Source organism: Tenrec ecaudatus, chromosome 13, assembly GCF_050624435.1.
Source record: "Tenrec ecaudatus isolate mTenEca1 chromosome 13, mTenEca1.hap1, whole genome shotgun sequence".
Lineage (NCBI taxonomy): Eukaryota > Metazoa > Chordata > Mammalia > Afrosoricida > Tenrecidae > Tenrec > Tenrec ecaudatus.
The window spans coordinates 138,339,495-138,352,884 of NC_134542.1; positions in this window are offsets into that span (position 1 = coordinate 138,339,495).

Sequence of the window (13,390 nt, forward strand, 5' to 3'; positions counted from 1 at the left end):
TGGTCCACACAGGGGTATATTCAATTAAACACAAGCAAACATCTTTCTGGTATTCTCTGCTAAGATTGGTCTGAAGTCCGCAAGAATAAGCCACCTGCCACATCCTCTTCTGAATCCAGTGTGAATTCTGGCCGTCCCTTTTTGATGTCCTGCTGCCACCTTTGTCGAATGATGTTCAGAAAGCTTTGCATGCATGTGATATTACTGCTATTGTCCGATGAGTTCCACGTTCTGTTGAGTTTTCTTTCTTTGGACTGGGTACAAACATGGATCTCACCACGCCATTGCCCCATTCTTCGTCAGTCATACTGTGAGTGCCTTCTAACCTGAGAGACTCATCTTCCAGCAAAACATGTACCAATGCTCCCTTGCTATTCCTAGAGTTTTTACTGGATCTGGCAACGTTCCACTGCTCTTCCTCAGATTTTTCCAATGGATAATACCTTTGAACCGATCAGTCTATTCTTTTTTCATAGTTTATTCTGTTTGGAAGCTCCACGGACACCTGCCCACCTTGGGTGGCCCTGATTGGCATTTGAAATCCTGGTAACAGAGCTTCTAGCACCGCAGCAGTGTGTGAACTCCCACCGTCTGACAAAGTGACAGAAATGGGGGGTTCACACAGGTAGTAAATAGCAAAGGCATCATTCAAATCAAGTGACTATTTTTCCTAGTAGCCTGGAACCATCTGATATCTGTACCACAGTTTACTCCGGCATGTCTTCAATGATCTCCTCATGAGGGCAAGTACCAGGCAGGGCCATGATATATAGTTTATGGGAACTAGGCAGGCACACTGCCTCATTGCCTGGGGGGACCAGATTAGAAAACTGGGAACCCAAGAGTCCTTTTGTCTTGATTTTTATTCTTATAGAAGTGGGCTAACATGATATTTATCCTATTGTGATTAACTAACTTCACCAAAATAATGGTTTCCAGATCCTCTCATATCATGATGAATTTGGCGGCTTCATTGTGGTTTTTTAAGGATGCATATTTGATGGTATGTGTGTACCAGTTTCTTTATCCATTCTTATACTGATGGGCATCTGAGCTGTTTCCAGCTTCCTGCTATTGTGAACTGTGCTGCAAAGCACATGGCAGAGCGTCTGTCTGTTCCCGGTCTGTCTCTTATGTATTTCGGCTGTTTACGCACCACAGTGATGGCTGCATCATATGATATCCCCATTCTCCATCAGGAAGCATCATGTTGCTTGCCACAATGGTTGTCCTTGTGTACAATCCCACCATTAGTAAGTGAGAATTCCATTCTCTCCACACCTTCTCTAGCACTTCTTGTTCTCTGTTTTTGTTTTTAATTGGGCTTTCATTATGGGTGCTAGATGGTATCTCATTATTTTGATTTGCATCTCCCAGATGGCTTGTAATAGTGAATATTTTCTATTGTGTTTGCTATCCCTTAAGAGTATTCTCTGGTGAATTCTCTGTTCTTGTCCTTTTCCCACCTTTTAATTAGATTTTTTTTCTAGTTAAAGGGTAACAGAATTCTGTATATTTTAATGATTGCCCTGTCTATTGTGTCATTGCTAAATATTTTTTCTCAATGTCTGGGTTCTTATTTTACTCTCTTGATGAAATAGTTTGTGGTGCATAAGTGTCTTATTTTAAATAAGTTTCAGTCCTCTTGTATGCCCTACATTAGGACTTTTGAGGTTGTACCAATTTTCTCCTTGAAGAAACTCCTGGTTCACGGGTTCACATTGAGGTCTTGAATCCACCTTTAGTTTGTTTTTGTGCGTGGGATGAGGGGTGGGTCCTGTCTCACTCGTCTGCAGAAGGAGATCCAGTTTTTCCAGCAACACTTGTTGAGAAGAGAGTCCCTTTCCCTTTTGTCCCTTTTCGGGTCCTTTATCAAAAACCAGTTGCCTGTGGTTGGATGCTTTTATTTCTAGGTCTTCTGTTGTGTTCCATTGGTCTATGGACCTGTCATTGTAGCAGTTCCAGCCTGTTCTGACGAGTGCAACTATGTAATAGATCCTGAGATCAGCTCGTGCAAGGCTGCCTACTTTGTTCTTTTGGAAAACATCTTTGCTTTTCCTGGGTATCTTCCCTCTTCATATGAAATTGGTTATTAGCTTTTCAATTTCTTTAAAGAAAAGAATGAATTTGGAATCTGGATTGGAATGGTGCTGTTTACACATTGTTTTAATATAAGTAGTATTGATATTTGGTATAGGTAGTATTGACATTTTCACTATATTATCTTCCCATCCAGGAACATGGGATAATTTCCCCATCTGCATAGGTCTGTTTTGGTTTCTTTTGGCTTTCGTAATAGTATTCTGTAGTTTTCTTTGTATAGGTATTTTGTCTCTTTAGTCAGGTTTATTCCTAGATATTTCATCTTTTGGATGACTATTATAAATGGTATTGTTCTCCTGACATCTTTTTTCAGAGTTCTCTTCCTTGGTATACAGGAATCTGATTTATATCTGCCTGTTAATCTTGTATCCTATTTTATTACTTTACCAAATCCTTCCATTGATACCAACAATCTTTCTGTGGATTCGTTGGGGTTCTCTATACATCAAATCATGCAGTCTGGAAATAGCAAGAGTCTTACTTCTTCTTTGCCAGTTGTAATTCCTTGCTTTCTCTCTGTTGTCTGATCATGCTGGCTACAGCTTCCAGCATGATGTTGAACAAGAGTCCCATCTACGCTTTTATTTGCTCTATCATGAATATAATACTAGCATCACATCTTGGTAAGAATCATGCAAGAAAGGAGCATTATAGCTCAATATCACTCATGAGCAAAGGTACAAAACTCTTAACCCAAGTATCACCCAAGAAAAGCTAACAGAGGGATTTGGAAAATGTGTTTGATTGGAAGTGACCTAGCAATCACACTGCTAGGGATTTATTTTACAGATTTAACTTCCTTCATCTAAAATAACAAGTGCTTCATTGTAGCATTGTTTTTATGAGCAAATGTTTGGAGACAGCCCAAGTTTCCAGCAATAAGGACATCGTTAAATAAATTATGATTCATCCATAAAAGAGAACATTGTGTAGCTATATAAAAAAGAACCATGACATTCTATGTGAATAAGAAGTATCTCTAAGATAAAGTGTTAAGTTGTAAAATCAAAGTATACAACAGTATGCTAACTTTCTGTAAGAAGACAGAACAAGAATTTGTGTGCATAGCAATTTTTATAAATATTAAGGACACTAAGCGATTACAATATCAGGATAGTGGACTGTTTGTGATCAGGTGGGTTACAGTCAATGGTGGGAGAAGGAATTCTTTTAAAAAATCATTTTATTGGGGGCTGTTACAGCGCTTATAACATTACATACATCAATTATATCAAGCATATTTGTACATGTGTTTCCATCACCATTTTCTAAACATTTAATTTCTACTTGAACCCTTGTTTTCAGCTATTTTGTTCCCTCCCTTCCCCCCTCCCACCTCTTAACCCCTCGAGCACTTCTAAATTATTATTGTTTTCATATCTTACATTGACTGCTGTCCCCCTTCAGCCAAGTTTCTGTTGCTCATCCCCCTGGGGAGAGAACTTTTTATTGCTTCATCTCCTTTTATAATGTTAAGCTATGGGCCTATATCATAAACATAAATAAATATTAGGTGCCATCATCAGTTGCAATAATAATGTCATGGTGAGGAAGTAGAATAAGTCTGAAATGAAAATACATGGTGATGAGAGTTCCTTTAAGAAAAGAACGGGTGATAGGCATTAAGGTACTCCAAGGTCATTAATCATTTGAGATACAAATAAAGGTATTGGTTAGTTTTCTAATCTAATAAGTTGAAGAAATTCATATAACTTCTGCATCCCTAGAGGGAAATATGAAATAACAAAAATCCTCACTCTATCCAAAAGAAGACAAGGAACATATGAGGAGGGTGAGTTGAGGAGAGAGGGCACAATAAATAGAAAGCATACAAAATATGGTGGAAATCAAACTGAATATACCAGAAAAAACCAGCAAGTACAAATGGATGGAACACTCCCTGATAAACAAAGATTCATAGAACTTTAAAATATCTGATTATGTGTGCTTTACAAGGGCACATAAATAAAAATTAAAAACACAAAAAGCTTGAAAAATAGAAAATATCTATGGCAAATACTAACCAAATTAAAGCTAATGAAGCGATATCAATATCAAACAAAAGCAATGTTAAAAATAGTTTTTCTCAAAATAAAGTTCATATAAAGATAGACTAAATTGATGTAATATACACACAATAACATAGCCTCAAAATGTAAAGTGCAACATTTGACAGAATTGCAAAGAGATATGGATAAACTTTATGATTGTAGGGGGAGATTTTAACCTACGGTTTCAAGGAGACAAAAAATCATTAAGTTGAAAATCACTAAAATTTTGCATCAGGTTGGTGTTCTTTCACCATCCTTATTCAATCTTTATACTGAACAATAATCCAAGAAATGGCACGAAGTGAAGAAGAAAACAGCATCAGGTTTGGAGGAAGATTTATTAATAACCTGCAATAGGCAAATGGCACAGCCTGACGTTCTGACAATGAAAGACTTGAGGAACTTGGTGAAAAAGATTAAGGACTGTAACCTTCAGTCTGGATTGCAACGCATTGTAAAAAAAAAAAAAAAAAAGAAAGAAAAACCTTGGATAAGTAAGTATCATCATAAATGGAGAAAAGATTGGACTTGCCAGGGATTTTACCTTCCTTGGATCCACAATCAATGCTAATAGACGCGGCCGTCAAGAGATCAAAGGATGTATTGCATTGGGCAAAGCTGCTGCACACCCTCCTTAAAGCAAGGGTGTCATTTGAAGACTCTGGTACACGCAAATCAAATCACAGTATTTTCAGTTGCCTCATATGCATATGAAAGTTGATCTGAGTAAAAGCCAAATAAGACCCAGAATAAAGTCCAAAGAACAATGCCTTTGAGAAATATTTGCTGGTGACAAATATTGAAAGTACCACAAGCTACCAGAAAGAGCAAACAAACAAATCTGTCTTGGAAGAAGTGCAGCTAGAATGCTCTTTGGAATCGAAGATTTTATCTCAATATACTTTGGACATGTTATCTGGAGAGACTTGTCTCTGGGAAAAGACATGATGCTTGGTAAAGTCGAAAGGCACTGAGAAAAAGAGAATGACTCTCACAAGATAGAATGATACGGTGGCTACAACAATGGGCTCAAGCATAATGATTGTGAGGATAGTGCAGGGCAAGGCAGTGTTTTACTCTGTTATATAGGTGGTCACTCTGCGTTGGTACCAATCCAATGGAACCTAAGAAAAACAGGCTATTAATATAGAAATTGATATCAAAAAACACGTGGCACATTATAACATATCTAGAAAAGTAATTCTAATCCTACCCAGAGGTCTGTTACTATAAGAGGTTATAAAAAGCAGAATAAAAGATGGTGGAAGAAGCAAACTAAGAAGGAAGGAGAGAGAAAGACAAACTGGAACACATCCTGGCCAACCAAGCTCTGAGGATGATATTCCTGCTCAGAGTAGCCAATGCATAGGGCTGGCCCCACCACTAGACACGATGTCCCTAACTGAGCCATAGCACTATGGAGCACAACACTGGAGACAGTGCGGGAATTGTGCCTGATCTGACCCCACCACATCAGGGTGAAACACTAAGGTATAAAACAAAGCAGCAAGGGGAGCAAAGAAATGAAGTCCCCAAAGAATCCCAAAAATAGACTTCAGGGGCAGGATGTGGCACCCCATCAGGATTGACTAGAAAACACTCAGAAAGGTCAACAAACAAACATGGAACTATGTATATGCTTTTCTTGTTGCTGTTATTGTTTTGCTTTTGTGTTTATTATTGGTTTTGCATGTCTATTTAGATAAGATAGGCAGGATAAACAATCCAAAGGAGAAAACAACAGGACCCACGGTTCCGGGGAGGAGGGGAAGGTATTGATGGCAAGGAGGGCATAGGATGCCTGGTGGGGCTTGATTAAGTGCAATGTAGCCAGGAGGAATTAATGAAAACCAAATGAAGACCAAACATAATAGTGGGACAAAAGGAAAGTAAAAGGAAATAGGGGAAAGAACTAGGAAGCAAAGGACATTTACAGAGGTCTAAATGCAGGCAGGTACATATGTAAATATATTTATATATAATGATAGGGAAATAGATCTATGTACATATATTTATATGTTAAGTATTAAGGTAGCAGACAGGCATTAGGCCTCTGTTCAAGAACTCCTTCAATGCAAGACCTCTTTGTTCTATTAACCTGGCATTCTGTGGTACCCACCTTCTCAACAAGATCACTGAAGACAAAATGGGTGCATAAGCAAATGTGGTGAAGAAAGTTGATGGTGTCCAGCTATCAAAAGATGCAGCATTGAGGCAGGGGGGCAGGTCTTAAAGATAAACAAAGAGCCATCTAGCTGAGAAGTAACAAAGCCCACATGGAAGAAGCACACCAGCCTGTGTGATCATGAGTTTCGATGAGAACAGTTATCAGGCATCAAAGACTCAAACCAAAAAAAAAACATACCGATGTGAATGAAGGAGAGGGTGAGTGGAGATCCAAAGCCCGTCTGTAGACAATTGACCATTCCTTTACAGAAGGGTCACAAGGAAGAGATGAGCCAGTCAGGGTGCAGTATCACTCCAACAAAACATACAACTTTCTTCTAATTCTTTAATGCTTCCTTCCCCCACCATCATGACCCCAATTCTACCTTATAAATCCTACTAGACCAGAGGGTGTGTACACTGGTAAAGATAAGAGCTCACCATGCAGAGGATCCAGGACAGATAACCCTTCAGGACCAATAATGAGAGTAGCTATACCAGGAGGGTAGGGAGAAGGTGGGGGAGGGAGGGAGGGGGAACAAATCACAATGATTGACATATACCGCCCCACCCCAGGGAAATGAACAATAGAAAAGTGGGTAAAGGGAGATAGTGGTCAGTGTAAAATATGAAAAAATATCAATTAAGGGTTTCTGAGGGAGGGAGGGTGGTGGAGGGAGGGGGCGGAATTAGGAGCTGATATCAAGAGCTCAAGTAGAAAAAAATGTTTTGAAAATGATGATGGCAACATATGTACAAGTGTGCTTGACTCATGGATGGATGTATGGTTTGTGATAAGAGTTGTAAGAGCCCCCAATAAAATGGGTTTTTTTAAAAAAGACGGTGGAAATCAAACTAAATACACCAGTAAAAACAGCAAGTACCAATGGATGGATGTTCACTGATAAACAAAGATCAGTAGAATTTTAAAATATCTGAATCAAAATCAAGTAATCTTCACAATAATAAAAGACTCTCTAGCTCATATTATAAACACAAACATGGCCTTGATTCAAAAACATGGCAAGGACATTAAGAGAAAGTAACAATTTTATCTCATCCCACTCATGAACATACATGCAAAAGATCTAAACTAAATATTAGCCTCTAAATCTACCTATATATATATATAAAAGATAATACATAATGACCAAGTTATATTTTCCCCTCGAGTGTAAGTTTGAATGAACAGTAGAGGATTAATTGAAATAATTTATCATATATTGTACAGAACAAACAAGTTTTATCAATGAGAAACTTGGAAACTAAGCAACTTCAAATAATTCAAAAGTCAAAAAAGATCATAATTGAACTGACAAATTATTTACAATTAAGTTAAAATAAAGTACTACATTTCAAAATTTGTAATATATATATAAAATAGTACTGAATGAGAATTATACCTTAAAACTCTATATTAAAATTAATGAACTAAGCATCAATCTCAGAAAACTAGAATATCAACAGCAAATTAAGCCCAAAGTAAGAGGCACAAAAAAATAAAGATAAGAATACAACTTAATGAAATAGAAAGCAAATAGTCAATGGAAAAGATTATCAAGGCTACATAAGTTGTTCTTAGGCAAATGTACATGTGAAATTTCCAAAAGCAAATTAACCAATATGAGATTTATAAGTGTGCCCTGTAGTACAGTGAATTACTTCTAGCCACATCTTCATAGCTCCTACCAAGTGAGTTGGTGAAAATATCTAAGAGGCTGTAGAAAACTCTCATGTGGGCACTGGCCAGTGTTGCCATCCTGCTAGTTTTAAAATGAATCATCTCCTCAGTCGTAGAAGATCTCACTGCCATCCCAGGTATGAACTGCCTCCATCCTGGAAACAGAGGCTGTGAACCAGAAACGAGGCTGAAACTGAGAGGGGAGCCTGCTTTCACGACTCACAGAGTTAACGCTGAGTGTCTTGAGGCACGAGAAATTAGTGTCAAGGTTAGTTTTTTCAAAGGATGGAGGATAGAGGCTTGTCTGACCTCAGGCTCATAAAAATCAGCTGCAGGCTGCTGTAGAGTGTGATTTTCATTCCTCCTTGTAAAAACGCAGGACCTCAGCTGCCCCCTCCACATCATTTCTACAGACCCATAACTCATGAGTCTATGGACATTAAAAACACAATGAAACATATGTAAGAAGTCGGTGCCAACATATTTGAAAATTAGATGAAATAAAAACATTCTTTGAAAAATAAAATAACAAAACTAAGTTTGAAAGGGAGAGAGAACTTGAACGGTGCTACAAGCATCAAGGAAATTGGAGGAGTTGTAACATTCTTCAAACAAAGAGACTCTCGTGATTTAAGCATTTATGTTAACAATTTCTAACAAATACGCAGCCCAACCAAAAAAATTTTTTCTTTTTCTTGGAGTCTTGTTTTTTAGGCCTGTTTCTGAGTTTTTTGGGGACACTGATTCAGAAAATTGCAATGGATAGATTGCATCAGCTCGAATTTTTTAGCTATGGTGTTCCAATGTTTTCAGCTATTAAATTTTACTAATTTATTAATTTATCATCCTAATTTTAAATATGAGAAGAATTAAGACCCACAAATTACAGGATAAGACAAAAAAGGGGTAAGAAATATTTGAATCAAAATTGTTGTGTTGCTGGCATGGATAGGAACTAGAAATATGGGGGATCCAGGACAGATGAGCCCCTCAGGCACAGTGGTGAGAGTGGCGATACCGGGAAGGTGGAGGGAGGGTGAGGGAGAAAGGGGAAACAGATGACAAGGTCTACATGTAACCTCCTCCCTGGAGGACGGACAGCAGAGAACTTGGTGTGGAAGACATCGGATGGTATATGATAAAATAATAATTATTTATAAATTATCAAGGGTTCAGAGGGAAGGGAAGTGGGGAGGGAGGGGAAAAATGAGGAGCTGATACCAAGGGCTCAAGTGGAGAGCAGGTGTTTTGAGAATGATGATGGCAGCATATGTATGAATGTGCTGGACACAAACGATGTACGTATGGATTGTGAGAAGCGTTGCAGGAGCTAATAAAATGATTTAAAAAAAGAAAAGAAAAAAATTGGTGTGTTAGTCTGAATTGACTAGAGAAAAAAATTCATAGACACTAGTATGTGTATAAAAAGAGCTTTATATACAAGAGTAAACTAATAGTGAGAAAACATCCCACCCCAGTCCAGATCAAGTCCATAAGTCTGTTATTAGCCCATATGTCTGAAATCAATCTATAAATTCCACTTCAGACTCACAAAACACATACAATGACACCAAATGCAGGAAGATCACAGGAAGTCTTGTGGATCCAGCAGCGGTGTAAGCATCTCAGCACTGTATGGGTGTCCACGTGGCTCCTCCAGCTCCAGGGCTCTAGCACAGTTCCATGTGTCTGTCTTGTGATCCAGAATACAAAGCAGAGAGTCTGTGCGTATCTCCAGTGAGCTATTTATCTCCGTGGAGTCTCCCAATGAGGTCATCAAGCTGTGACCTGATGGACAGGCTAGACTCCACTCCTTCACAAGTTGACACCAGATTAAGTAACTACCACAACTGGGTATTAAGGGATTTCCAAAGGAATCTGTGTAGTGACCCATGGTGGCTACTTGTGTATCCATGGAGCTGACAATCATAAGGTCAGTGGTTTTAACCTACTGGTCACTCTGCAGCCTTTGAAAGATCTAAGGGTTTTGAAAAGCAGAGAGAGAGAGATGTTCTCTGTCCTACAGGGTCACTGTGAGTTAGAACCTATTCGATGACAGCAGGTTGATCTTTTCGGTATGGGAGGCTATGCAGTCTGTACAGAGACTATAGATCGAACACTGCAAAGCCAGACACAGTTTGAGAAGAGTGGAAAATAAAAAGGGAAAAGGCACAGATATGGAAGGTGTGAAGGCAATTTAGTGTTAGAAATGTAAAACTTCCTAGCAATTTTCATAAAGATTGTGAAGAGTTAAATGATTCCTTTTTCAAATTATGTAGTAAACATTTCAGAACAAATTTTAATATGTTGAAGGCAATGAATAACTCATGTTAAATGTTTCATAGGTGAGATTGACTCTAAAGCTTCTTTTCAATAAAAAGGCTAACTTTCAAGAGTTTCTGTGCATAGGTGAAGTCATGACATTCGTGGCAGTTACATAATCGCCTATCAACTTGAGCTACGAGGTGGAGTCTAGTCTGCCAATCAGGTCAGAGCCAATGGTGCCTTTGTGTGGGCACGGCTTTCTCCTGGGGATTCTGGAAACTCCTGTCTTCCTCCCTGGAGATGGGACACACACACTCTCTCTGCTTTGTCTTCCTGCTGACAAACCACATGGAGCTATGCTGATGGAGCCAGAACCCTGGAGCTGAAAGAACCACATGGAGGCCCACACCAGCCCTAAGATGCTTCCACCACCACTGGATCCACAAGACTTTCCACCCACTGGCCTGTGATCTTCCTGCCTTTGGCATTATTGCATGTGTTGTGTGAGTCTGAAGAGGAATTTATAGACTGGTATCAGGTATATGGGCTAATATCAGACTTATGGACTTTTTCTGGGATGTTTTTAAATATACAATTACTCTTTTATATAAAGCTCTTTCTTGTACACATATGAGTGTCTATGAATTTGTTTCTCTAGTCCACCCAGACTAACACAACATCTTAATACAAGACTGGTATGTTGTAACTTCAATGAAGGAGTTTGAACTCTGACAGACCCATTTTGGATTTCAGAACACTTGATTCTTTGTTTATTGTACCAAAACTATGATCAGTCAGTTGGTTACAATTCATAGTACCCCAGTGAAATGGAGTTGAACCTCTCCTGTGAGTGTCTGAAGCTGTGAATCTCTATGGGAACAGAAAGTCTCATCCAGCAGAGTGGCCAGGGGGCTCCAAAAGCTAACCAACCTTGTGGTCAGCAGTCAAACACATGACCCACTACTCCATCGGGGCTCCTTGTTTACTGTACACTCACTCTTCTCTCTGGTCCCCCTCTAAAAAAACATTTTATGGGGCTCATACAACTGTTACCATAATCCACACATACATCACTTGTGTAAAGCACACTTACACATTCATTGTCCGCATCATTCTCAAAATTCTCGCTTTCTGCTTGGGCTCCTGGAATCAGCTCCTCATCCCCCCCCCCACCCCTGCTCCCTCGTGAACCCTTGATAATTGATGTATTATTATTTTATTATGTCTTACACTGCCCGGCGTCTCCCTTCACCCACTCTTCTGTTGCCCATCCCCCAGGGAGGAGGTTATATGTAGATCTTTGTAATTGGTTCTCCCTCTCTAACCCCCCCTTCCCTCTTCCCTCCCAGTATCACCACTCTCAACACTGGTCCTGAGGGGTTCATCTGTCCTGGATTCCCTGTGTTTCCAGTTCCCATCTGCACCACTGTGCATCCTCTGCTCTAACCAGGTTTGCAAGGTAGAATTGGGATCATGATAGTGCTGGGAGGAAGCATTTAAGAACTAGAGGAAAGTTGTGAGTTTCATCATTGCTACACTGCACCGAGTGACTCATCTCCTCCCCACTACCCCTCTGCAATGGATGTCCAGTTGTCTACAGATGGACATTGGGCCCCCATCAAACACTCCCCTCATTCATGATTATCTGATCCCCCCCCCCACCTTTGGTGCTTGATACCTGGTCCCCTAGACCCTTCATGATCACACATGCTGGTGTGTTTCTTCCATGTGGGCTTTGTTGCTTCTGGGCTAGATGGCCACTAGTTTACTTTCAAGCCTTTAAGACCCCAGACACTATATCTCTCGATAGCCGGGCACCATCAGCCTTCTTCACCACACTTAGTTATGCACACATTCATCTTCAGTGTTTATATGAGGAAAGTGATCACAAAATGATGGATTTGTTCTTTGGTGTCTTCCAACTGATCCCTTCAACACCTCATGATCACACAGGCATGTGTGCTTCTTCCCTGTGGGCTTTTTTGCTTCCAAGCTAGATGGCTGCTTGTTTGCCTTCAAGCCTTTAAGACCCCAGATGCTGTATCTTTTGATTGCTGGGTACCATCAGCTTTCTTCAGCACGTTTGCTTATGCACACGTTTGTCTCCAGCAATCATGTCGGGAAGGCAGGTGTCATGGAATGACTGTTTAGCTGAGCAAAGTGCTCTTGTATTAAGGGTATGCACATCTGGCCCCTTTTTAAGATATCAAATTGGAACTGTCTACTCACTTCCTAATAATGGTGAAGTGATACTGGGGGGAAATTCCAAGTTTATGTAATAAAATGCACTGTTCTAATATGTCTTTGAATCAAAGGCATCATGTAAGTGTAACTTACCTAAATATTTAGTACAACACAAACCACATTAAATCAAACTAGTGTGTGCTTCCTTGATCTCAGGCTAGCTAACATTACATGAAAATGTGCTGATTTTGCAAGGACGAGCAGTATATGGCATATGTTCTGTATCTCAAAAACTAGAGCTGATGGTGGAAAACTGGTGGCATTTTTTGGATCAGCAGGTCAAATTATACCTAGATACAAGTCTAATATTTGAGGCATCAAAATGTGTGTTGGCCAGTGATATATAATTCCAGTTATGCATAAGCTAGCAATAGGGAGATAAAATGAATGAAAACTCTCAACTCATTTTATGAGCTATGCCTAACTTTGGTACCAGGATGTGACAAGACAACTCTGAGCGAAAATATTTCAGTCCTATCTCACTCATGAACATATATGCAGAAGCCCTAAAAGAAATATTTTTTAATTAAGTCCATCAATTTATATAAAAGCTAGCATATTATAATCAGTTAGATTTATTCTTGAAATTTTGATGAAACAGATTAAAATATTTAGTAAGATTAATAAAGAAGAGAATTAATATAATTATCATAATGTATGCAGAAATGTTCAATAAGATTTAGCACTCATTTGTAGATAATAGATCTTAGAAAACTCACATTATATCACTAAACTTCTTCAACAAACATCAGTTTAATGTAAAACTTGACATCATTCTTAATAAATGGGAGGAAAAAAGACTCATTTTTGCAGGTGATAAGACTGTCTAAAAATACAAATATTATGATTAATAAGAATATAGCAGCCTTGCTGGAGAGCA